Raw genomic sequence first — 24,330 nt, 5'->3', positions numbered from 1 at the left:
TTGAGAGGAAGATACATCCCCAGGAAAAGCTCACCACTAACTTCTAACAAACCGTTTATTTAAAAGGAAACATTAAGTCTCTCCCCAGGTGGGACTGATAGAGTGAAATAACTGTCAGTTCTACAGACTGAAAACAATATTTGCACCCAACACATTTTGCAGGGTTAACAGTTTCATATGGTCTTTGATATTTCTGTCATTTTTCAGCCAATGTATTTGTTCCAAGTTGTGGGGCTTCAAAAAAAAATCAAAAGCAAAAAACACCTCCCTCCAACTGAAACTGAATCATCATAATTAAAGAAAGCAACATAGCCAGCATAACAAGAGGAAGAATATAACTGTATAAAATCAAAAATAGAATTATCTGTATTTTAAACAGGAATTCAAATATGTAGTTCTTTCATCTATACTTGCTCAATTCTAAATCCCAACAGAGGAGAAATCCAATCTGGTAAATAGGAGAGGTAAAGACATCAATCAGCTGATCCTAACAATATTTTGATTTGTCATTCAAATAATATCCTTCCCAATTCATGCTATCACTAGGAAGTTTTGTTTCTTTTTGGATACAGCTTACAATATAAGGCTAGTTTGCAGCACAGACAAGTGACATTATCTCTTCTCACCCGAAAGTTTTATTTAAGAATTAAAGTTCTATAATTTGATAACTTCACAAGAAAAAGTGAACCTTTTTCTTCCCTATGTTACAATTTCAACATTCCACATTCTTTGCAAGGTGATTAATTATGTGAAAGAGTTCAAAACACAAGGAAAACAACTTCAGAAAGATCCTAGGAGAGTTCTCAAATTTTAGTTTTTACCTTTTTTGGGACTCTATGGGTGCATCCCCATAAGTGGGAACGTGCATTCCCCAGGGACAACTAGCAGCAGCACATATTTGTGTCAGCTGCTAGTTATCTCAGGGAATGCCCCAGCACATGCCCAATATGGCTCTCATGCATGGCCATGGGTAAGTACTTCTGAATTAACAGCATCAATGTTACCCCCATCAACTTTGTAGTGCACACATCATGAGCTGTGTCACCAGAAACGAGCTCTACCACTTCACCCTTTTTCAAAATTTGAAATCTACTCCTAGTACATGTAAGCATGAACCAAATTCTAGTATTAATTAATGCAGCACAGTCTCTGGAGTAACTTCAATAGTTACACCAGTGTAAAAGAGTAGAATTTGACCCATTACAATATGTACACACACATACATTCACATACATACACATTCTTCTGCAGATATTAAATCAGTTGAAATAAAATGATTAAAAGGATTCTTGGCTATTTCTATCAGTACAGATGAATGCACACATAAAAATGGAAAGCGCTGGACCGTGCTGTCATTTCTCAAAAGGAGAGTAGTAAGGAGCTTGGGATGAGGAAGGAGAGGTTATCAGCTTATTGCACATTTCATCATCAGTTTCTCATGTACAATGAACCTCAAACTGCCTGTGGCTCTGGGATTAACCTTCATGAATCTATGACAACAAAGAATACTTTAGGGCTTTGACTTGTATGCATATTTTCATCTAAAAAAGGAGTTGTACAATAGATATTTATTTTCCTCTTTTAAGGTTTAAAAGGGGTTTAACTCATGTCAGTTTTGTTTATGTTTTCCAAGCTTCAATTCACTGCAAATTTCACTAAGGATATATTTCTGTCCTAACTGAAGAGCAGAGAGAGAAGGAAAAACCCACACCAAACCTGCATTACTCAACTACTTAATATGCTTATACTCCTTATTTTGGATAAAAGCAGAAATTACATTTTACAGGTCTTGAAAAATAGTATCTGTCAGTCTGGCTATTAAAGTACTTAAAGGAAAATAATCAGTGAATTGAACATGTATGTGTGTGCATATGTAGAGGGGGAAGGGAAGGAGAGTGAGAAACAGAAACGCTGCAAGGAGGTACAGAAATCGCATTTCTGCTAAGCTTCTTACTAAAGCAGACCCTTTTGATTTAATGCAGAATCACAGAAGAAACGTTCTCTGTTTTATCCACCTAGGTTCTTATACGAATGTGTGCCTCCATGGATCTTCACTTTTGAGTTAGGAGACTCTACGAGAGTTCAGAAGAGTAAAAGACCATAATTTAGGCATGAATGGTGGCAAAAGGGAGCTTTGGGCTCCAATAGTCCCGAGTCTGTGCTATGACCCTGAAGCAGGGGAGGATGGTTGAGCTATGCTGTGCTGATCCTCCCCGGTAAATGGAAGCTCAGCAATGTCAGGCCTAGAAACTCAGGAGACATAACTGGCAGAATTTGTCAGGAGTTTTCAGTCAATGGTTATACATGGAAAATGCAGTTTCTAGAAAATTGTAGGACACTGTTTTGCCAACAATTTTTAGATCTTCCATTGGGAAAACTGAAATGAATATTTGGTTCCATTGAAATGTTCAGTTCCGTTTGCCAGTATGCTACAAGGGAGTGTGTCATTCTGGTACTTCATGCCACAGGCGGCTGATAGGGAGGGCATGGGGCAGGGGGTATGTGTCCCTCCCTTCCCCTGAGATTGGCCGACTTGGCACCGCTCAAGACGGGACTGGTGGTGTGTTGGGGAGTGGGAGGCACTAAGCCATGGCACAGAAGTATAGGAGTGGATATGGGGCTTTTAGCCTGCCCCCAGGCTCACCCACAAATTGTACCATTGAAAACAAAGCCTGGGGGTCTTGAGTCAGCAGGCCCTGGATTATTTAGGCTTTTATTAAAGTCATGACTTGAAAGGAATGGGAAAACTAGAGAGATAGGCAGAGAGGCATGAGACATTTCTGACAGGAAAAGACAAAGCAGGAGTTTAAATCTTGAAAAAGAAACATATAAGTAGCAGCCCAGAATCAACCAGACTGTACTCATTGGACATTTAGCTTGTATAAAACCAGTCAGATTTAGCCAGTCATTGAACACAGTTAAAATGATAAGAACAAGAATGGTGGGAAAATGTTATTTTGGTAAGTTATTTTAACACACAAATATTCTCACCAAATAAACTACTGAAATGGCTGCAAAGATACCATATGTACCAGACCCAGCAACAAACTTTTGTTTACACAAAATATTTTGAAAAATGCTTCATGCCAAACCACTTCATGATCATGTTTAAGATGCTTGGTTCTAACAGAGTTGTCAGCATTCTTAGTCACAGAAAATATATACAGTGGATTGAACTTGGCAGTGTAAAAGTGGTCTTCTTAAAACAATATTACTGAGATAGGGGATGTGTTGCTACAAAACAATGTACAGAAGACTAATTCTACTGTGCATCAGCACAGTGGGTAAAGCCCATGGTAATGTGCTAATATACAGTAATTTAATCTAATGCACAGTAGCATCACAAAAAAGTTCATCTGCATTAATGTGCAGTATCCCTGATCATAGCGCATTTAGTACCTGTCATTATAATCTTTGAAAATGGAAAAGAAAGTCACAGCTCAGCTGTGGGAGTGAAGAAAAAGTAAAAATGTATTCAATGAAGTAGCTCACCATGACTTGAAAAAGAGTCAGAGATGAGGGGGACTGCACTCAGTGGGCACTACAATATAACTTATTCAGATGGGCTATACTAACATATCCTAGGAGCAAGCACAACTAGGGGAAGGGGAAATACCATCTTCCTGGCCTTGAATGACTCAAGTGTAGTTAGAAGGTGAAGGCCACAGGGGTCACTGTGGGGAGACTGATCCCTACAAGGGTCTACAAATGCCTCCAAATGCAAGGATCTCAGCCACACAATTTATGGTGATGGGGGATTGGGATTGCTTTTGGGCTTTCCCTTTAGCTTGCTCCTTCAATCTTTTGCCTAGAGGAAAGCAAGACTAAGGGACACCTGAACTCCAAGGCCTCTGGGCTTGAAACTTGCATGTAGGATGTCACCCATGTCTTTGGAAGCATCTAAAGCCTGAAACTGAGGAGTCTGGGAGGCAGGGTACTTGCTGGTGGTAGTGTCACACATACTTGAATGACTGAGCTCTGTTCAATCAAAATTTGGAACTTAATTAAGAACTGATTTGGTCCTGGAAATGATTTTTTTTTTTAAAGTAGTAGGTTCCCATCAGTATGTTTACCCCATATGGGCCACGTGTTTTATAGTCATATTCAGTGTTGGCTGTAGTTTAATCAACTTCATAGTTTCCATTACTGAGCACATACTACTTTTGGGAATAATTTAATGTTATACCATGTACTTAATTAGGTTTCTTTGTATATGAATATAAAATGAGGGGTTTTTTTCTCCTACACTGATTAGGGGAAACAACCTTATCTTGTATTCAAGTAAATATAGTATTTTTCTGACAGTCTTCCATTCTGCTGCTGGCCTCACTCTCCATCCCCTCCTCTGCCTCTACCCCAAACTCTTTCCTTATCATCAAGTCTTCTCCTCTCCTTGATTTATACTTGCTTCCCCTTCACACCACTCCATACAAGAATCTTGCCCTTTCCTTTCCACTAGAAAATAATCCCATTTACAGCATCTCACAGATACGTTACTTCTACATTTGAGAACTGTCATTCTGCTTGTAATGTGGCATCCCTTCTTAATCTCTCTTCCTCCTTGTATCAGAGCAAAGAACACATTTTCTGGTTTCTTCATACTACACTTCAGCATGATAATATCGTGATTCTGATTCAAACTTTAGAGTGCTATTGTAATGTAAAAATAACCAATAATGTGCTATATAATAATGTATTTTACTTAAAATGCAACTAGTCTTTCATTTAAGGATTATATCTACTACTATAACTGCAACCAATAACAATAATAATTACATATAAATAGCACTCTTCTCAAGAGATACATTCAAGGATTATCCTAATTTTATATATGGGGAATATAATGCCTAAGGAAAGGAAGTAACTTTCTCAAAGTTATATAGTAAGACAGAGAAAGAACTGAAAACAGGACTCAAGTCATATCACACCATGGGGACCTATCCAGAAGACCACTCTACAGATACTACAAGACTCTTGTCACACAGTGACTATTAATCATGTAAACACCCATCAGTATGATGCATGTTCTATTTACAAGAACATTAAAATGAGAAGGCATTAATCAATTCTGGTCATATGAAAAACAAAACAACCACCCCACAGAAACTAATGTGTGTGTTATCAAATTGAATTACTATATAAATTGATAATTTAAACTGGCACTTTACAATATTTCTAAAATGTTGTAATTTTTAACCGTCAGTGGTTAAACTGAAGCTTTACCCAAGGCAAAAGTAGGTTATAAGCCTAAAGGCAGCCCTTCATTCATACTTCTTATATTTGTTTTTCACTTTCCTGCTTTTTGACACCATATTCTTATGAAGTCAGTAATGGTATCCGTTGCTATTATTCACCATTTATGCATTACTCTCTATTCAACTAGTATTTTCTTACAGCAATCCAAACATTTTGTTTTAATCCTATTAAAGAGTTAAAAAAAACCCTAATTTAAAACAACATCGGAGGCTTCATTTTCAGAGCATCGTGTTCCAGGTCTCAATCTAAACAGGCAATTTCTCTTCTACTAACTTGCAGCCTATGTTTACCATTTATGAATAGCACACTTGCAATCTTATGTTTCTCTAACAAGAAGACAATGACAAGCCCCAAATAAAAAGATCAGATTCCAACAAAATGAAGTAGCCTATGAAGGTTAGAGACAAAGCCTACTTTCAGGGACTTCAGGATTTTCATCAGAGATATCTGCAGCAAGCCATATCCAGGTTGTCATTTTGCATACAGCTGAAGTTCAGTCCTAAAATAAAATCTTCAAATAGGGTGGATATTGGAGGGCAGGAACAACCAGGCTATATCTGAACAAAGAACCACTGAACAAAAGACTGGTAAAAGAAAATGAATTTCGTCTGGTCAAATATGACCAAAAGACTCAAGAATAATTTCTTATTGGAAATAAACTAGGAAATGAAATATACAAACAGACATATGTATGCAGGTGCAATTTTTATCCCAGTAAGGTAAATTTATAATATCATTGTAGCATTTGTTTTCCCAACATATGCAGTACCTTTCTAAAATTTTTATTTTGTTAGCAAAAACCATATATGTTACTGGACAGTTCAGGGTTTATCAAGAAGATAAAATATATAACAATGTAGAAAATCATTTTGATTAGCATTTATTAAACCATGTGAAAGAATTATACCACATATATAGTTTGACCTGAATACTATACATAAGTACCAAGATAACTGCAACCCAGATGTAGACCTACCCATGTCTGCAGAATCAATATGGGGGGAGAAAGGGTCTTCCTATTGACTGAAATGGGGAAAATGGGCATTTAACAAGGGATTCTGAAAGTTCTAATCACAGAAACTATTCATTTCAGTGTATTTAACCCCTTCCCCCACCCCATATTTAGACCTTTTAGTTGACATAGATGACACTGCATGCATCAGTGAACTCTTCAGACAGGTCCATTAATTTGCTTCTGGATGCTAATTTTAGAAGAACCAGAGATACCCTTATTAACTACCGATTAAGTCTAAACTGCATGACATAAATTCTTTTTTCTTCTGCCACAAGAGCTATAGACTGCAAACATAATACCTCATAATAAAGTTATTCATATCAATAAAAGACTCCCCCACCATCTCACTCCATGTCAGCTGGTGTGTGAGCCATCTATCAAATAACTAAAGATGTGTCTCAGTACCAAGATAATATACTGATTAATTCACTTTAAACCAGACAGATTTTGACAATGTTGGATTCTAAGTGTTCTAAGAATAATCTTTACTTTAGTCTATATGGAAAAGACAACTCGTTTTCCACACGTGTAGGGAATGGTGTAATTATAATAAGGATACAATTCAGATTTAGTGTTTATAAGAGGAAGATACAGTTTGAGGTAATTCTCACGAAATGTATGCTTTTATTTTGTTAATGGGCATTAATCAGCAGCAGCATTTGCTCTGAAACCAGTCTTTTTCAAAAAGGAAACTTCAAGCCTACAACAGTTTTGCATTTAAGTTGCAAGAGTTTACTATTTAGACACTAAATTAGTCAGAAGTGTATGCATCAACACTTCTGTGTTGTTGAATGAAGGAATCTATTTTTGCAAATAGCAATCTTATTTTTTAAAGACAGTAATATCCAGGATAAGTTTAAATTATTTATAGGGAGCATAAAGCTCAATGAGATTTAAATCCTGAAAAGAAGTTCCTTGACTATATTTGCCTATACATTTATATTACGTTTATGTGAGGAGTCACGGCTTAATGTGTCAAATCAAAATGAAGAGGAAAAATAAGCATCACTGGTGAGGGATGTCTGTCATTAATTCATTACTGTTTAGCATTGTTTAAGTATGCTAGCACTTTAGCTAAAAGTGTTTGAATGCTATAACATCCTACAAGGCTTAACTACTTAGACTAAATTTAAAAACAGGAACAAGAACACCACTACCACCACAAACTTACAGAAAAGTTCTCAGCAAGCACACTGTACCTGTGTATTAGTATATACATAAAAGCTACATAAAGTACAACTCCCTCAATTTTTCCAAATATTTTTTTTTATTCCTTGTGCATGAAAACTGCTTGCTATTCCTTTTTTTCCTGTTTCCCTGTTTGCTATTCCCTTGCTAAATCTAGCAAGTTAACTGGGACCCCTGGCAGATGTTAAAATAATAGCATGCTTAGGATCTGAGGGATTTTATGCCCCTCCACTGCACATCCTGCCATGCCAGAAATTCTCCAGAAGTACATAGGTTGTTTACTGGGTATGCCTAAATGGGACGCTTTACTGCTCAGTACAGCTAATTACTCCATAGTAAGTGTCACCATCTACACATGCTGACCTTTACCGCACAGTAATTTCCTCTATTCAGCAGTTAATTTGCTACCTGAAAATGCAAGTGGCAAATTAACTGCCAATAATTACTGTGCAGTACAGCACCCGTAGACAGTTGACCAGGAGCAAATTTGCTCCTAGTCAGCTGGGCAGCAGGAGGTAGGGAATTGCTCCCTGGCTCCAGAAGCTGCCTGCTGCAGGGGCAGGCTCCACCACCAGAGTCCAGGTAAGGACAATATCCCCCTGCCCCAGAAGCATGGAGCTCCCAGACCCTGCTCTGCAATAGCAGACTGGAGGTTGGGAGCTTGTTCCCAGCCCCTGCTCTACAATCGCTGCTTCTCTGCTAGCTGCTCCACCAGCAGATCAGGGCAAGGGACTGGGACCTGCCCCTCCTCTGAAGCTCTTTCCAATCTCCCTGCCACCGATCAGGGAGCCAGGGCCAGGTGCTGCCTGCTGCTGGGGTAAGGGAACAAGGTCCCCACCCAAGCTGTACCACAGAGCATGCTCTTGGAGCAGGCAGCTCCAGGGGACAAGGAGCAATCTCCCAGCCCCCACCTGGAGACGCTGTCTCCTGGCCCCATGCTCCCCGTGGGGAGTCTAGAGCTCTCGCTGGCTGCTGCAGGGGGCTGGTACAGGGCCAGAGGGGGTGGGAGTAGACTGCTGCCAGGAACAGTAAATCTGCTTCCCAATGTATAGACATCTGCCTAGTTATTTACTCTAAAGTAAACCCACGCCACAGCATTTGCACATGTAGATGTGCTCAGTGTTTTTAGAAGCAGCCTCAGTCTTTGGTGTCTGGATTTTACTTTGCTGAATACTTTACTGTGCTGGAATAGTGATATATCTGGTGATACAGAGTTTGACTGCATCAGCCAACAAAGTTGATGCTCAGATGAGACTCTTTTATTAAGATGGTACAGCGTAGGTTGTTGAGCAGTCTCTCAGACAAGCTGTTCTGTACTGCTTCTTGGATTAAAAGTTGATCTGGGAAAGATTACAAGCTTTAGACAGAATACGATAACACTGAAGGATTAGGACTTGAACATCATACAAATAGGAGGCTGATCAACCTAAACATCTTTATGGCTATTAATTTATTAATTCCTCACACAATGCAGCATAGATCCTATACATTCACAATTTGTAGAATAAATGTGTGTTCTATTCAATTGCCTGCCCTTTCTTCCTCTTTGTTCTTTTAAATCTCCTAGCTGAAATCCTGCCCTCATCAACAGATCCCTCAACAGCCAACCAGCCCAGCTCAAAACTGGTCTGGCTACTCTCTATTCTCTAAAGCTCTAATATAGTTACTATTTCAATTACCCTTTGCTCAGACAAGATTTGATGGAGGCCAAGTGCAGAAAGAACACTAAAGCTATAGCTGAACTGATGGTCAGGGCACACAGAGCATTGTAAAAATGGCAGATTCCACTCTAAGACAACCCTGGATGGATGTGGTATCAGACTTCAGCGCTGTAGCTTAGAGAGTATCATAATGAATATCTGTACCAGATCCCACTGCAACTCAAGGTAAGTCACATTTGGGCAGCAACCCACTGGGCTTTGTGGCACCCGGCTCTCCCCAGCTCCCAAGGTTACACTGTAGCCTCAGCCAGAGTTCGCATGCTGTGCCCAAATGCCAGGCCAGCCCCACCCCTGGGCTGTCACTGACAAGAGTCAGTGAAGCCCATTTCCAGCAATCTCCCCCTTACTCACTCCAACCAGCTGAGCCACTGTCTAGTGTTATCACTCAGTGTGTGGATTTCATCCGCCCTATCTGCGCATTTGTAAAGATTACAGCTTTTGATTAAGTGCTGTGCTGCTTGCTGGACACCACATTCACACAGGGGGCTGTCCAAGATGTTCATCTTGTGCAGCATTATTTTGAAGTATCCATATCCAGATCCTGGTCTGTTTAGCTTGACCTACACTCCTCTGTCAATGTCATGTCCAATGGGGGACTCATTTGGCATTGCTATAAAATGCTGTAGAAATAGATTTCAGACCGGATTGGTCTGAACAGTCATTTCCATTAACCCTACCCCTTATCTACATTTAGTGCAACCCACAAGGCCATAGTACCCAGCCTGTCAGGCTCTCTACAGGACCAGAAACCTGGCAGCAGAGGAGCAGTTAGGGTCCGTCTTCCTATGTTATTTGGTCTACTGCCCTAGACAGTGGGATGGACATCTCTGTGTGTAAGTTATGCAGCCTGTTATGAGTCTCTGCACACTGTTAAGTACAGTGCTGAACACTTCAGTGCAACAAATTCTGGACTGTACCAGAGTACGGTAATCTGCTAGGGTGTATACTAGTGCAAGTGTGGTGATTTTGAGCACTTGGAAGTTGGCACACCATGTTGTGCTGGCTAAACATCTTAAGGCAGCTACTCATGCAGAGATCTTATGGCTGACCTTCTGAATGTGATGTTTATAGGTGAAGGAACAGTCTAATGCAACTCCTTGGTAAGTTGGGGTATGCTCACAGGGAAGAATATACTTGCCTACTCTGATATGCAGTGTGCTTTTGGCTTGACAATTGGCCATAATATCCCCAACTGAACTACTACCTTTCAAACACCCTCCTCCTAATCTCCAAACCTGGAATGAAGCATTGGCTCCAGTGTCGATGTACCCTACTGTTGCTTTGGGATTTATCAGTCTGTGTTACATTGAGTGGGAGGGACCATAAATCTGGTTAATTGACAACGGGAGACCCCATCTCTCAATGTCATGTTGCCTTCCTGAGAGGCGAGTGCATTTATCCAAATCAACCTAATGCAAACCCACATGCAGACACAGTCCAAGACACTGAAAGCTTATTTAAGCCCCACAACTGAGGTTTTATAACATTCACAACTCCGGGTTATACTAACGTGCCCCTGGCCACTGTTTCACAGAGCACCTATTTATGAGCACCTCTGCAAGTAAGGAACAGCAGGAAATGAGAAGTCTCCTTGGAAAACCCTCCCCCCACAACTCCCTCCCTCCCTCTCCTCCCAGAAAAATGAAGAAGGCTCATCCCTCCAGGCCCAGATGCTTGGGTTCCCAGCCCTCCTGGCTCCCACAGCAGGGAGCTGGAACCCAGGCATCCAGGTTTTCCCAGCTGGGAGTAGGAACACAGGCACTCCATGGTGTGGTCAGTGCTGGATAGTGCACCGCTGCGTGGCTTCTGGCACCAGGTAGGGAAGAGTCTGGACAGGGGACTTACCATAGGTCCATTTGTGTCTCCCTTGTCTCCAGACTCTGCTTTTGAGAGTGGGAGGCCTGGTTGCAGGCCCCGAGATGGTGGATCCAGGATGGTCAGCTGGAGATGTGCACATGTACCAGCAAAACGAAGATGAAATGAGTCCTCGTTGTGGGGGGCTGGAATGGACAGGTTGGCACCTACTTGCACCCATGCTGCTGCAGCACTTGAATGAGCCATCCAGGCCCAGAAATGTGCTGCAAAGGTCTAAGAATGAAGTCTACAGCTGTCTGAGGGAGGCCACCATCATGGCTATGGAGCTGATAGTCTCAGGGCCAGGATAAGGAATTCATGCACAGAATCAAAGACTGCTTGGGATCCAGCTATGGCTCCCCCAAGTGGTGCCAGCACCACCTCCCACAGGGAGACTGTTGCCCTCCCAGGCAGGAGTGGTGGGACGGGCTGCCTCTCACCTCGCCCCCAGCATGGGAAGCCCTACTCTAGAGCCTTCTCCTTGGAGTGACATGCCCATGAATCCCACAAGCAGGCAGGCCTGGATGGTGGATATGGGGAAATGCTCCACACTGCAAATTGATTGGGAGATGCTGGGGTGTGGGGGAGCCCTAGAACAGGGGATATGGTGCATGGGAGCTGCTGACCCATGGTCCAAGGAGCCAGAAAGGCATCCAGAGAGACCCAGACTGGTCAGCAGCATTGGGGTAGAGGAATACTAGGTTGTCTGAGACCTGCTGCCAGGGCCAGCATTAACTCAACCCACCTTTCAGAACCAACTCACTCCCCTCTGCCACTGGCAATTGCAGGGCCCTGAAGAGGTTCCAGACCAGTCCTAGAAGGGCATGGGGTGGCCCAACAGTTCACTGGACCAGACCACTTTGGGCCCAGGTCCCACTGTGGGGGAGCAGTGCAGCCTCTGTGAGGAAAGGCCCTGTAGACTCGAGTCCAAGTTCTGGAGTGCGCAATGTTCTACAGTCTTTATTATCCATATGAACAGTTTGGTGGCTGCAACATATTTAAACCGAGGGAAAGTTTCATACATGGCATTTCCCTTGCTGCCTCAAGGTTTCATGTTTGTCGAGCTGAGCACCTGCCTCCCCTTCCCCCCCCCCCCCGTGTCATAACCACCTGGTGTAGCCAAGGTCTTCCCCACTCTCTCAGTGTTAACTAAGAAGAAGATTCCAAGTTCTGGAGCAGTTAATGTTCTATAGTTTTCGTTTAATACACACACTAAAAGTTTGGCAGCTTCAACATTTGATTAAAACAAGGGAGGTCTATTCTTTGGGTTACATTCCCCTGTAGCCCTGTTGTGTGACCCTGGTGGGAATTGGGAAGAGACAGGGGAAGAGGGATGGTGCTGGGGAAGTCTGGGTTATGGGTAGCAGTGCCTTTGGTGCAGGGCTAGAGGAGCCCAGGGCAGGAGACCCATGGCTGAGTGCTAAGGCAGAGGCACTCAAAGCTCTCCAGCCCTACTCATTCAGGGAGGGATCCTGGGCCATGCAGATGAGAAGCTACTCAGCCAGGGCTTTGTGGATGCAGACAGCCTGCCACTGTGCAGGGGCAGGGGCACCAGCACCACTGGGGGTGGAATTCAGGCATCCAGGGCACATGTGTGCATGCACACAGAACCCAGGCATCCAACACATACCCGCACACAGTTGAAGGGCACAGGGTGCAGTGGATGGGCATGTGCAGGATGGCTGGCTGGTGGCTTGTGGCCATAAGCATGCATGCCATGATGAGTCGCTGCCGCATCAGGCCCAGGTGGGCAGCCATTATATTCCTGCCAGCCAGTCAGGGATGACTTGGCTGTTTGGGAGCCCAGAGAGCCTGCAGGACATGCTGGGAGGCATGTGAGAGTACCCCCCCCCACCCTTACCTGCTGGACTTGGGCTGTACAAACAGGCTCCAAGCCCTTATTTCCCTCCCCCGCCAGCTCCTACAAGGACTAATGTGTGTTCTGCTTGCTCATGACCTATCCTTGGGCACTTAGAGTAAAGCTCAAAAGATAGAGCACTTCTACCTTGGACTTCTTGAATGCTAGTACTTAGTCAAAGTTTCATCAGAAGCCAGATCTACAGACAAAACTGAATATATTATAAACTTAACCAAAATTTCCAGAGCACATATTAGCTTCTTCTTTTACAAATCTGGAAGTCTACTTATATATTTATATTATAGAAATGTAAGGTGGATGATTGCCATCGAAGAAACACTTGGGCTAGGGATAGAAATTTCACATAACTTGGTATAAGTGAACAGAAGCCAGTTCAAATCTGTAACGCAACAGAAGTTCAGTACACACAAAGCACTTTCAAAGTAGCCAAAACCAGTTTAAGATAAACCTGAATGGATATACGATCAGACTTAACTGATTTAGGTTAAAAAATTAATAAAAGATGGATTTCGGTTTAGACATACTACAAAGTGTGCAGACAGCCCTGTTAGTTATCCCCAGGGAACTAAATGTCTACGTTCATCTGGATGCAGCCAGAAAGATCACATCAGGTCAGAGTGTTTTTGACACTACTGAATCCTATTTGAAATTTATGGGTTTATTTTGTGAATAAATATTGAATGGCACTCTGCAGCACCCTTAAAAGGATCTTGCAGTGCAACACCACCCTGGATGAAAATCAGTAGTTTAAGTCAGTGTCTTGCAGTTGAAACATTTCTGGTCTCAAAAGATAAATGTTGTGCTTGACAGCTGCCTGTTTTATTTGGTCTGTAGTCTGTTTCATTTTAGTAGCTAGCTAAGTAGAGGAAGGGAATACTAAGCAGCACTGCTAACTCCCTAGAATGAAATAAATGATAGTTTCAGAGAACTGTATGCAGCAACTTATCTACTTGGTCCTATGGAAAAGTCCTATGGAATCATGCTTTTAAGAGTAAAAAAAATGTAAAAGAGAGAGAAAGAGCTTGCCAGAAGCTAAGTCAGAACCATGAACAAGTAACTTCTCCTTGTTTATGGAAATGATGTCACCCAAAATAATAGTTTTTTTCATTTCCACCAGCTGCATGTACAAACTGTATAGAAGCACGTGAGCAGACTTAGAAACCTACAGTATTCATGTTGTTAATATATATCCAATGATTTTATTTCAGTTAGGCCAGATCAAAACCATCACCCAAGAGGATTCTTTTCCTTCTATCACTGAAAGAAAAAATTTTGGTTTAACCAATAAATAGTAGTGGAGTGAGGGTTTAGTTGATTTTTTGCTGAAGCAGGCAGCTCAATAAACACTGAAAGTTTCAGTTCGGTATTAGAGACAAATCACTATAAAGGAGAATCTTTCTTAGGCTAAGAATATTTAATTTTGTAAAGCAATTGTCTTGTGTCATGTAATTTTTTTTTTTAATTCATTGTATTTAATGTTTTCTAATCTGCTGGTATTTATTTTTTTGATCAAAATAACCCATTAGAAGTTATGGAATGGCATATTTTAATCACGCTTCTTTTAAGTACAGGCTGGATACATAAGCACAATCAGAAATAACTTGATTTTTGTAATCAGTCAGTAATCTTTCATATTTACTTAGGCTTCAGTCTTCTCACAAAGGATCCCATATTTAAGTTTTGCCATTTTTCTATAAAATAAATAAATTATAGAAACTAATATCCTTCATTGAAAGGCTAAGAAACTGTAGCTGTTCCAGAAACTACTGTCATTCATCTCTACTTGTGTACCACCTTCTCACAATTTTTGTTCAATCTATCTTTTCTGTAACAGTGACTGTATCTTTAATGAAGTACATATTTCTACCATTATTATCTCCGTTGCAGTCTAATCTCAATATAGAAAAGTCTCTCTCAGTTTATTATAGCTAACAAAAGACAGAGTAAACATTAAGTCTGTTGCACAATATTCATGCTTCTGCCTTTCTTCCAAACTACATTTTGTGTGTGGGCCTCATGTTTCTGTTGTCAAGAAACAATCATATTACTGGCCTTGATTAAGACCAAAGGCTGTCCATAGTAGAATGGCTTTCCTTCTCAGAGATAGGGAGGGCAAATGGCTTATGTACTTTACAGAGAAGCAATATGTCTTACCAAGAAGGGATTTAATTATTGCAAGTAGTTTTGTAGAAAATTATGATCTAACAATTTTATCATAATTTTTTTCAAATTTCATATTAACTTAATACGGAATTAGAAAATATGACCCATCCATTGTGAGTACTTAATAGTAAAGATGCTTCATAGCACTTATCTTACACCTTTTTTTTAATAACCTTATAACAGTTCAAAAGATATGGATATATTGATATTTGGAGATCACTTTTAATAGGAAATATGAATAGTTTTAGCAGGAAATGCCTCTCAAGATAGAATCTTTCAAAATGAAAAAAATTTAATACATGGAAAGCTTTACAAGATAAGCAGTCTAACTTGTTACACCATTACAAATCTAAAAATATCAGCAAGGAATTGTCTGAGTACAGACTTGCACAAAATTGTTCAAAATCTCTAAACAAAGTCATGTGTATTTTTTAATCCCCATGTTAAAAACAAATGGCAATATGTAGTCCAATGGAACAATTATATACTTATTTAAACCCAGGCAGCCAAGCACTGTCCTCATTTAAACCTGAGCAACCCTAGTACGTGTCCAAAGTGTTTCTGTACACAAAAACACATGCAAATAAATAAAACTTGGGAAAGATTAGAATGTAGATGTTTTCATGGTTAATTGGTGCACATTATCCAACATTTACATCAATGATTCTCTCTCTTTATTCACTTATTTTGTATTCTAAAGAAAAGAAAGGGAGCTTTTCAGCTGACCTAATGAAAACACTGCAACGATAAATGAGAAACCAACCTGTGTGCAGTGGAGTACAGCTGGAAAGAATGCTAATTCTCTGCTTCAATACTGCCTTCAAAGAGATTATTCAAGCCTCTCTCTGACACGGAACACAGTGATCAGCCAACAATCACTAGAAATGAAAATAACCTTTATCTGTTTTAACAAAAAGGTGAACTAAAAAAAATCAGAGTCATGCCCAACTGTTTACTATTAGCAAAGTGACTTTAGTTGGTGCTTATTCAATATATTCAAATGGTAGATTGGTTACTGTGGAGCTTGAAATTATGAAATTAGCCTAATCTCAATGTGGGGCAAAAGAAAAAATTAAATAAGCAATAAGTAAGATTCTTAAATTCAGAGAAAAGCCATTTCTGGCAAAACCCAACAGATGCTTGGAAATCAGAGAGACTGATTAAGTCCTAATTTCCATTTAGGACCTTGAATCCACAACATCTGAGGTTTTATTTTTTAAAAAGGCAGGAGGCCATTTATAGAATTCATATCTGGAGATGAATATCAAAACAACTATGAAGTGCAAAGGTGCTCAGATGAGGGAATGTGGCACAACCACTTCCTTGCTGAAAATGTCCAAATGGACTAATGCCTGCAGATGAATCAAGATAGTAAGCACAAAGAAAACCAACTCTCTGCTGTGCATCCCTGAAAAACAATTACTTAAGGCTTCCTTATTTTTCTCCATATAAAAACTCTATTCATAGGAGCAAATATCAAAGCAGCATCTATATAATACTGAATCTACTAATCCCATTAAAATTAACAAGATTTGAGCATGAACAATTTTTAACCTACCTCATTTAACTCTCAGTAGTCACCCATAGACAAATTGGACCAGAGGTAATACAAATAGTGGCTTTTCTGAACAAGCTGTATTGAAAGTTCTAATGATACATTATACATAGTGCTTTTTATCTGCAATCTCCAAGTACCTTACAAAGGGATTTTAAGTACTGGTCTTGCCATTTTACAGGTGTGAAAAGTGGTGCGAAGAGGTGAAATGAGTTGCACAGAATCACCAGGCATCTCTAGTGACAGATTTTACTCTGAATATAGCTGTGATGTCTAATCTTTCTTCAGGAACTGCTTTCATTATGTAACTCTCATCCAGCCATTCACTTTTTTTTAAGCTTTGGGCATACACATTCACTGTGTTATCAGAAATAGCAATGAAATTAGGTAGTACTAATAAGTAGTTAAACATTTTTAATAAAACCATGTGCCAAGCCACTCTGCACCAAACTAATTTAAGTCAAGTAAATCCCTCAGAATCAAGACCAAAAAAAGAAGCAACAAGTTTATCTTTAAGAGCCCTATGAATACTCATCCTTGTATTTCAACATGGTAGAAGGCAGAGGAAGATCTAGCCAACATCATAACCTAACAGTAGTTCTGTAGGTTGACAAAAAGTTGTTGATAGATACAATGTCTGGAGACCATGAATTCTACTAAAGGCTTAACTCTACGGTGGCAACTTAAGACAAGTAGAGCTATAATGTTAAACCATGTCACAAAGCACAATGCAAATGGTGTAATGTAGAAGTGAAATATCCTTAGTTCATAGTGGATTAATGCTTCTTCAAGGCTGCTTTCTTTTTGGATGATAGCATCCACACAGTGGCTTAATGCACTTTACTTGCTTTTTATTAATGTCCTAATTTTCCTAAGGGCCCATATGTACACAAACCACAAGAAATTACAAATGAGGGGATTAGTGTTCAAATGAGAAAGACAAGGTTCTTTGGGTAAATCTGGTATCTTTTATTAGACCAACTAAAATAGTTGGAAAAATTTTTTTTAGCAGCTTTCAAGTTTAAATACCCTTCATCAGGCTGAGGGACCATCTGTAGTTGGTGTGTGCTCTCCATCTAGGAAGAGCACACACCAGCTGCAGATGTTTCCTCAACCTGATAAAGGGTTGCAGAATCTTGCAAAGAAGAATTTTTCTGACTTTCTGAGTTGGTCTGATGAAAGATATTAGAAGAACCTTGTCTGCCTATGTCCTTAGACCAACAACCTATACCCCTGTACAAACGAGAAAGAGTCTTTTTAAAAAGCCTGAAATACAACTTCTGATTCGGAGACACCGGAATCTAATATTCTGCAGCTTAATCCCATCCTTAAGTTTCTTTGTTATTACTTTGTTGACTTAAGTTCTAACCATTTATGTCTTTTAAATTTCATTATAAAGTTACTGGGAATTGCAAGGAGACTGCCTTCATTCCACTCCATAATGGAGACCCCATACACAATCTCCTAAAGAGAACCCACACCTACTTCGCAGTATTTACATTACTTACTCAGTTCTTTGCTTTTAGGTTTAACATACCAAATGTATTTCTGTCCACAGATCCAACAACCAAAATTAAGGTGGATCTAACAACTGACCCATTCAAGCCAACATCTCTATTCATTTCCTCCCAATATGCCTCAGTGATTAGCTGCAGGATTGTTTAGTTATGGCATTGTGCTCCTGGACCAGAGAGACATTCTCTTAGGCTAGGGACAGACATTCTAAAAGCCAGAGCCTGACTTGATTCAATTTTTGCATGTTACTCTAACCTGTGTAGATTGAACCAATTTGCAAGTGAATAGACATTCAGTTTTGATTCAAGAAATACAAGCACATGCCTGAAGTGGCTCAGGCCAGAAGCCAGGGGGTACTAGAGCAAGCCCTCGGCTGCAGGGAACACATGGCCAGGCCCAGCACTAGCCTCAAGGGAACTGACCAGGGAGGAGGTTTAATTCCCTCCTCCCTGTCCCACCGGCGTGGACCCAAGCCGGGGCTGCCTGGCCAGGGTGCAGCAACCCATATCGGATCGTTCCCCACTGCTGCAGTGGCAGAGGCAAAGGAGCGGCTAGAGACTGGCAGGCATGGCCCCCTGAGGCAAAGGGGGTAGGAAAGGGGGTTTATTCCTCCCTCTGTCCCCAGGGACTATAGCTGGGGTCTACTAGCCCTGACTGCTGCCTCCACTCCCAATACTGACTTGATCTCCCACTGTGTGGGGGCAAGGGCACCAGCACCAGTGGGGGGTGCAATTCAGGTGGGTGGATCCCATGACTTGATCTTTGGGTCTTATATAGGGGAGGCTGCCTCCAAAGGCCAGAGTGACCACTTCCTGGGTACATTTGATCAGCGCACAGTCCTTGGGGCTTCTCTGCCCCAAACCTCAGGAGTCCTTTAACCTAAACTGTATGGGGTGCATTTCCCCTTTAAGAGCACCCCATTTTTGCCCAAGGGGCAATAATTGTGACCTCCAGCTGCCCCCGTAGTCACGCCCATGCCTCACAGATCCTGATTCTGCACTTGGCCCTTCAATCCTCAAACCTTTGATGGGGAGGCTTGCATAGTGGTACAAATCCACATAAATAGGAAAAAGATCGAATTGTATACAAATACTTGCAAAATATTACTAACAGCTTTAAAATATATTTTTTTTAAATCAGAAGACAACTACATATTCTAAAGACTAATACAAAATTTGTAGGTTCATTGCATCAAATTAGAGTAGCTGTAATTTACTGTAGAACCATAGGAAATAATAAAATATAATGATAAAGTTAATCTGCTTTTAATAATTATTTGAAGTAGAATAAGCATGTAGCAAGGCTGCTCCAATGCACTGTAATTACAGCACATTGGAGCAGCCTCGCTACACACTTACAGGCACCCAGTTATTCTACTTCAAATAATTATTAAAAGCAGATTACCTATAGTACATCAGAGTGGGCTCGATTAATTAAGTCTGCTGGAACGTGGTAATTACCATGCTCCAGAAGACTCCAGTGCCACGTGTATCAGCACCCCCACACTGAAAAACGATGGCAGAGGAGCTTTAACTAAAGCTCATTCAGTGAGTTAAAGCACCCCCACTGCCATTTTTCAGTGCAGGGACACTGATGCACATGATGCCCCAGGTGCTTTAATTAGAGCAGCTTTTGGAGTCACTCTAATTAAAGCACCCCTCCCTGACTCCACTCCCAGAACATGTGTATAAATGCCTATTATTTTCAATTTACATGGCAGACAACTGAGCCTTTTACCTGGTCCTGTGATCCTCCTGCTTTCTACAGATATCAACATCCCAAAGGAAGGGAATGTTTTGTTCTACAGTCTAGGCAAAATAAACTCAATTTCAGCTGTAAAATGGAAAACATCTTACAGGCTGTATATTGGCACACTAATGTGCTGTATATATGGAACTCTAAAAACTTATAATGGGCACATAGACTTTAGAATTACAGGTTCCAGTTCTGAAATCCTTCCCCTCCCTGACCTCATTCATATAGTAGCCATTACTGTAAATTCAGCAATGGCACTACACTTTGTTTTCCTTTTATCATCTGTCACACCCAGAACATCTGTTCTCTGCACACTGAGAAAGACAAGATATTGGGACTGATGGACCTGTGGTATAACCCCGCAAAAAGTGGTTCTTATATTCTATTTATGTTTTATTAATTTGAAATTCTATGTAGAGATATTTACGTCCAATACCTAAGTATACATAGTTCAACTATTAATTTTAATTAAGTCAGGGGGAACAACATTGTTTTCATTTTAAAATATAACAAGCAGAACTTCTATGAAATTCCAAAAGATGTGGAAGAAATGGCAGTTCAATAAGTAAATTCTATCTTTTTCCTCATATCAATTTTCCATCCAGAAATTTGTTAAGGAGCAGAATTTCCTTCAGCAACAAGAAAAGATGGCGCGCAGATTGGAAAACTCAGTTTAGTTACAGATCGGTAAATTCAGAATTGGGATCCCAAGGGATCTCCTGTTAAAATCATTTCCAGTTACTTTAGTAAACCAGGTTATAAGACTCTAAAGCAGGGGTGGGCAATTTCAGCTATAAAATGAAAATGACACTACATTTTGTTTCTAAGGCTTGGTTGTAGCCATGTTGGTCTAAGGATGTAGGCAGGCAATTTTCAACTTTTTCCAACTACTCAGTTGGTCTAATAAAAGATATCACATCTTACCAAAGAATGTGAATGTTGCCTGACTACGCTTTGTTTGCCTTTTATCATTTTAATTCACCCACCCCCAAAGGGGTGGGGAGGGGTGACCAATTTTGGCTGGAAGGCTGCTTAATGAGTTTGGGCGAGGCATCAAGGGCCACAAGGGTAGCCCCGCCCCTTCACAGGTGCCCCAACCCCTGGTTGCCATTGTGTAACCAGAAGTCCCGCCAACCTCCAACCCTAACATGCATGCCACATCTAGCCCATGAGCCGTGTTTTACTGACACTTGCTCTAAAGTAACAATTACAGCTCTTTAAATTAATGCTATATTTAATGCTAAATTAATGCTATATTCAAAAGGAAATATATATTAAAATATCCTTATTAACATTAAATGGATTGAATTTTGAATTAAAAAGATTACATGCATGTAAAAACAAGGAATAAGCACTTAGTGATCCAAGAATCTAGTTTGAAATACTTGGAAACACAACAATTCCTGGTCCAAATGCAAACAGATGTGGGTTTAGCCCTTTATCTTTGTGAAATAGGTATATTAACTTGGAGTTCCATGGAAAGGGTCCTTCTGATTGTGTGTGTTCCTCTCTGCTCCATGTTGACAGTAAGGATCCTTTTGTAGTTTTTCCTAAGTGTTGCAGCTTCCTCCAGATTTTTTCAACTGATTACTCATCTAGTTCTTAAACTCGCTAGAGATATGTAATGTTCCAACTACATCAAGATCCTTCAAGGACAATTTTTTTTTTAATGTTACATATAGTATTTAGAGATAAGCCAAAATTTGCATAGAGCATTAACTTTGGACTACAATTGCCAATTTTGGTTGGTTAAGTATTCATAAATTTCTACTCAGATTTTGGGTAAACAACACACTAGGAACTAAATGAGAATAAAAACCTTGTTAGCTAATATTCAAAACTGTATCATAGTGCTTCCCAATTATTTCAGTCTAGTATTTTATGACAGGTTGACATTCAGCAACAGGGCAGAATTGCTTGGTGCATTTATTTGGCGTAGATTACCCCAAAGTACAGCTGACTAAAATTTTCAAACATTGTTTAATCTTTTCTGAAAGACAACGACAAACAAACTCTCATCTGTGCCCCAAATCTTCAGCAGACACTGAGTCAACCACTCCACTGCCATTAATCAAACACTAGCAAGCAGAGTTGTTGGAGATGATTTGATGACAGAGGCAGTATGATGGTCACTTCAGAAGCAGTTTGCAATTTAGGACCCCTTAGGCATCCTGGAATCTAAGACTAAAGCAAAGAACAGTCTTTATCCCAGGTGCTTTGTGGAATAATATTTCTGTTAAATGCATGGAATTCTGCCTTGTAGAGGTCCAAAATTCTCTTTCCATGAACACTGTCTAATGCAGGGGCAGGCAATTATTTCAGGCGGAGGGCCACTTACCCAGTTTCAGCAAGCTGTTGAAGGCCACATGGGTAGCCCTGCCCCCTGGCCACCATCTTAGGACCAATGCCTCAGGGCCAGCGCCGGTGGGACCCAGAGCAGGGCGCAGGCTGGCAGGTGTCTGTGGAGCTGGGTTGGGCTGGACCAGCAGCGAGAGGGGGGAGCTGGCCTGGCTCTATAAAGCCCCTGCTGGTCGGGACCCTGTATTACTACCACCCTGCTCTAGGCCCTGCTGGCGCTGGCCCCAGGACACCGGTGTGGGCCCCGTGTACCTGCTCACTCCCAGTGCCCCCACAACCCCCCGGTACAGGTGGGGGACAGCGTGCAGCCCCAACCCCCTACTCTGCAGCAGGGAAGGAGCTGGTGCTGAGCACAGGGAAAAGTGGCCCTTCCCCCACCCCATGGCCAGCATGCTCTGCTGCAGCTGCTCACAGCTTATGCAGGGCTATCCTGAGCAGGCACAGGCAGCCCCACGTGGGCTGTAAGTGGCTGCAATGCAGGGCACCGGCTACATAGTGGGCAAGAAGCCACTTTTCCCATGCTCAGCACTAGCTTGTAACCTGCCCCTACTACCAGCCAGGGCCCCCTGCTTGCCGCACCGGGCAGCATTTGCCACCACTGCCTCTGGGCTGCCCAGTGCACGTGTTCCGGGTGGACAGCAGCAGCAAATGCTGCCTGACACAGCAAGTGGGGGAGGCCCTTCCCTGCCCTCCCTTTACCCGAGTTTCTGGTGCCAGTGCACCCACATGGTCCCAGGCCAGAAGCCCCTGCTGAGGCTTCTAGCTGGAAGGCAGGGCTGGGGGGCTTCTCCTGGGTCCTACTTCCCCTGGTTCCTGTCATTTTTTAAAGGACCCAAAGACAGATAACTATTAATTTTCTAATATTTTTAGGTACCCCACAGACCAGACAGAATGGCCTCGCAGGCTGGATGCAGCCCACAGGCCATATTTTGCCCACCCCTAATTAGTGATATTTTCTGACAGCTCCTTGCTCAGTCTATGATCCGTATATTTTTTAATATAGTAAATGATTGGTGCTGACTGCAATTTGTTCACTTCACCATTATGGTGGATTGACTCCACCAACTAACAGCTACAGGATGTTAAAATTCAGGCACCACTGACCTGAATGCATCTAAAATCACTGATCTAGAAACAGTAGGTTCTATATAAATTACTAGTTTCCAAACCTGTAAGCAGGTCACTTCTCCACCATTAAAATTCCAGAAGTCATTTGCAGCATATGGGCGAGCACAGGACTTGAAGATTTAAGTTCAAGCGTGCAGATCTTTTTAAAGAGACGTTGTAAGATATGAACAATTAAAAAAAATAGCAGAAAGGAGATCAAACTGAAAGGAAAGCACCTAAAAGCATACAGAGTTAGGCAGCGATTAATTTCTTTTTATAGCTTCTATAGATAGCAGGCACAGCTGTCAGGCCTCACTTCCAGCAAACTAATTGGACACAAATATCTGATCCTCTTCCCCCATAAGCCTGGCAGATCTACGTTTACCTTCTTAGCCTGGCAAGAGATGTAATCCCTTCCTGCTTCAGCCAACTATGGAACGTATGCCATGGAGTTCAAGAGGCATAAAAGATGCTACAGGCACTTGTTCTTTCCTAGGCAAATCTACAGTGCCCCAGCAAGTGAGAGTTGCAGAGGTGCCATCAGCTTCTACTCCATTGTTCATTATCTCCAACTTTCAGAATTTCACTATGAAATTCACCATATTTAGTATTTTTCTTTATGTGATTATGTGAACATTTGAACTTGCTTCCGCATTATCTCTTAGAGTATGTTTTTAGCTTAAATGTTCTTTAAGAAAACCCTAACAAAGCAAACCTAAAATATACCCAAAAGCCAGGGGACAAATAAAAGAAACCCTATCTTTATTATATTTAAAAGTACCTCACAATTTTTAAGTTGACCTCATGATCTGTTGAGGTCCAATTCATAATTGAACTCTTAGTGCTAGCAACAATGGAAATTCCTATGATATAAATGAGGATCTTCAGAGAGCTTCAAATGCTGGCTTTACAGATGCTTCATGCCACTGGAGTAGTGGAGACCAGGCCTAACACCCAAGAACTG

At 41.2% G+C, this 24,330-nt stretch overlaps 1 protein-coding gene across 1 annotated transcript in view; it reads right to left on the bottom strand.

Moving 5' to 3' along the window:
- CNTN1 (contactin 1) overlaps positions 1–24,330 on the bottom strand; it is a 473,636-nt gene that overhangs the window by 372,783 nt on the left and 76,523 nt on the right. The window lies entirely within an intron of this gene.

Source organism: Crocodylus siamensis, chromosome 4 (genome assembly GCF_052110815.1).
Source record: "Crocodylus siamensis isolate JL-2025a chromosome 4, ASM5211081v1, whole genome shotgun sequence".
Lineage (NCBI taxonomy): Eukaryota > Metazoa > Chordata > Crocodylia > Crocodylidae > Crocodylus > Crocodylus siamensis.
Note: the sequence above shows the minus strand (reverse complement) of the source record. Positions and strands in the feature narration are given on the sequence as shown.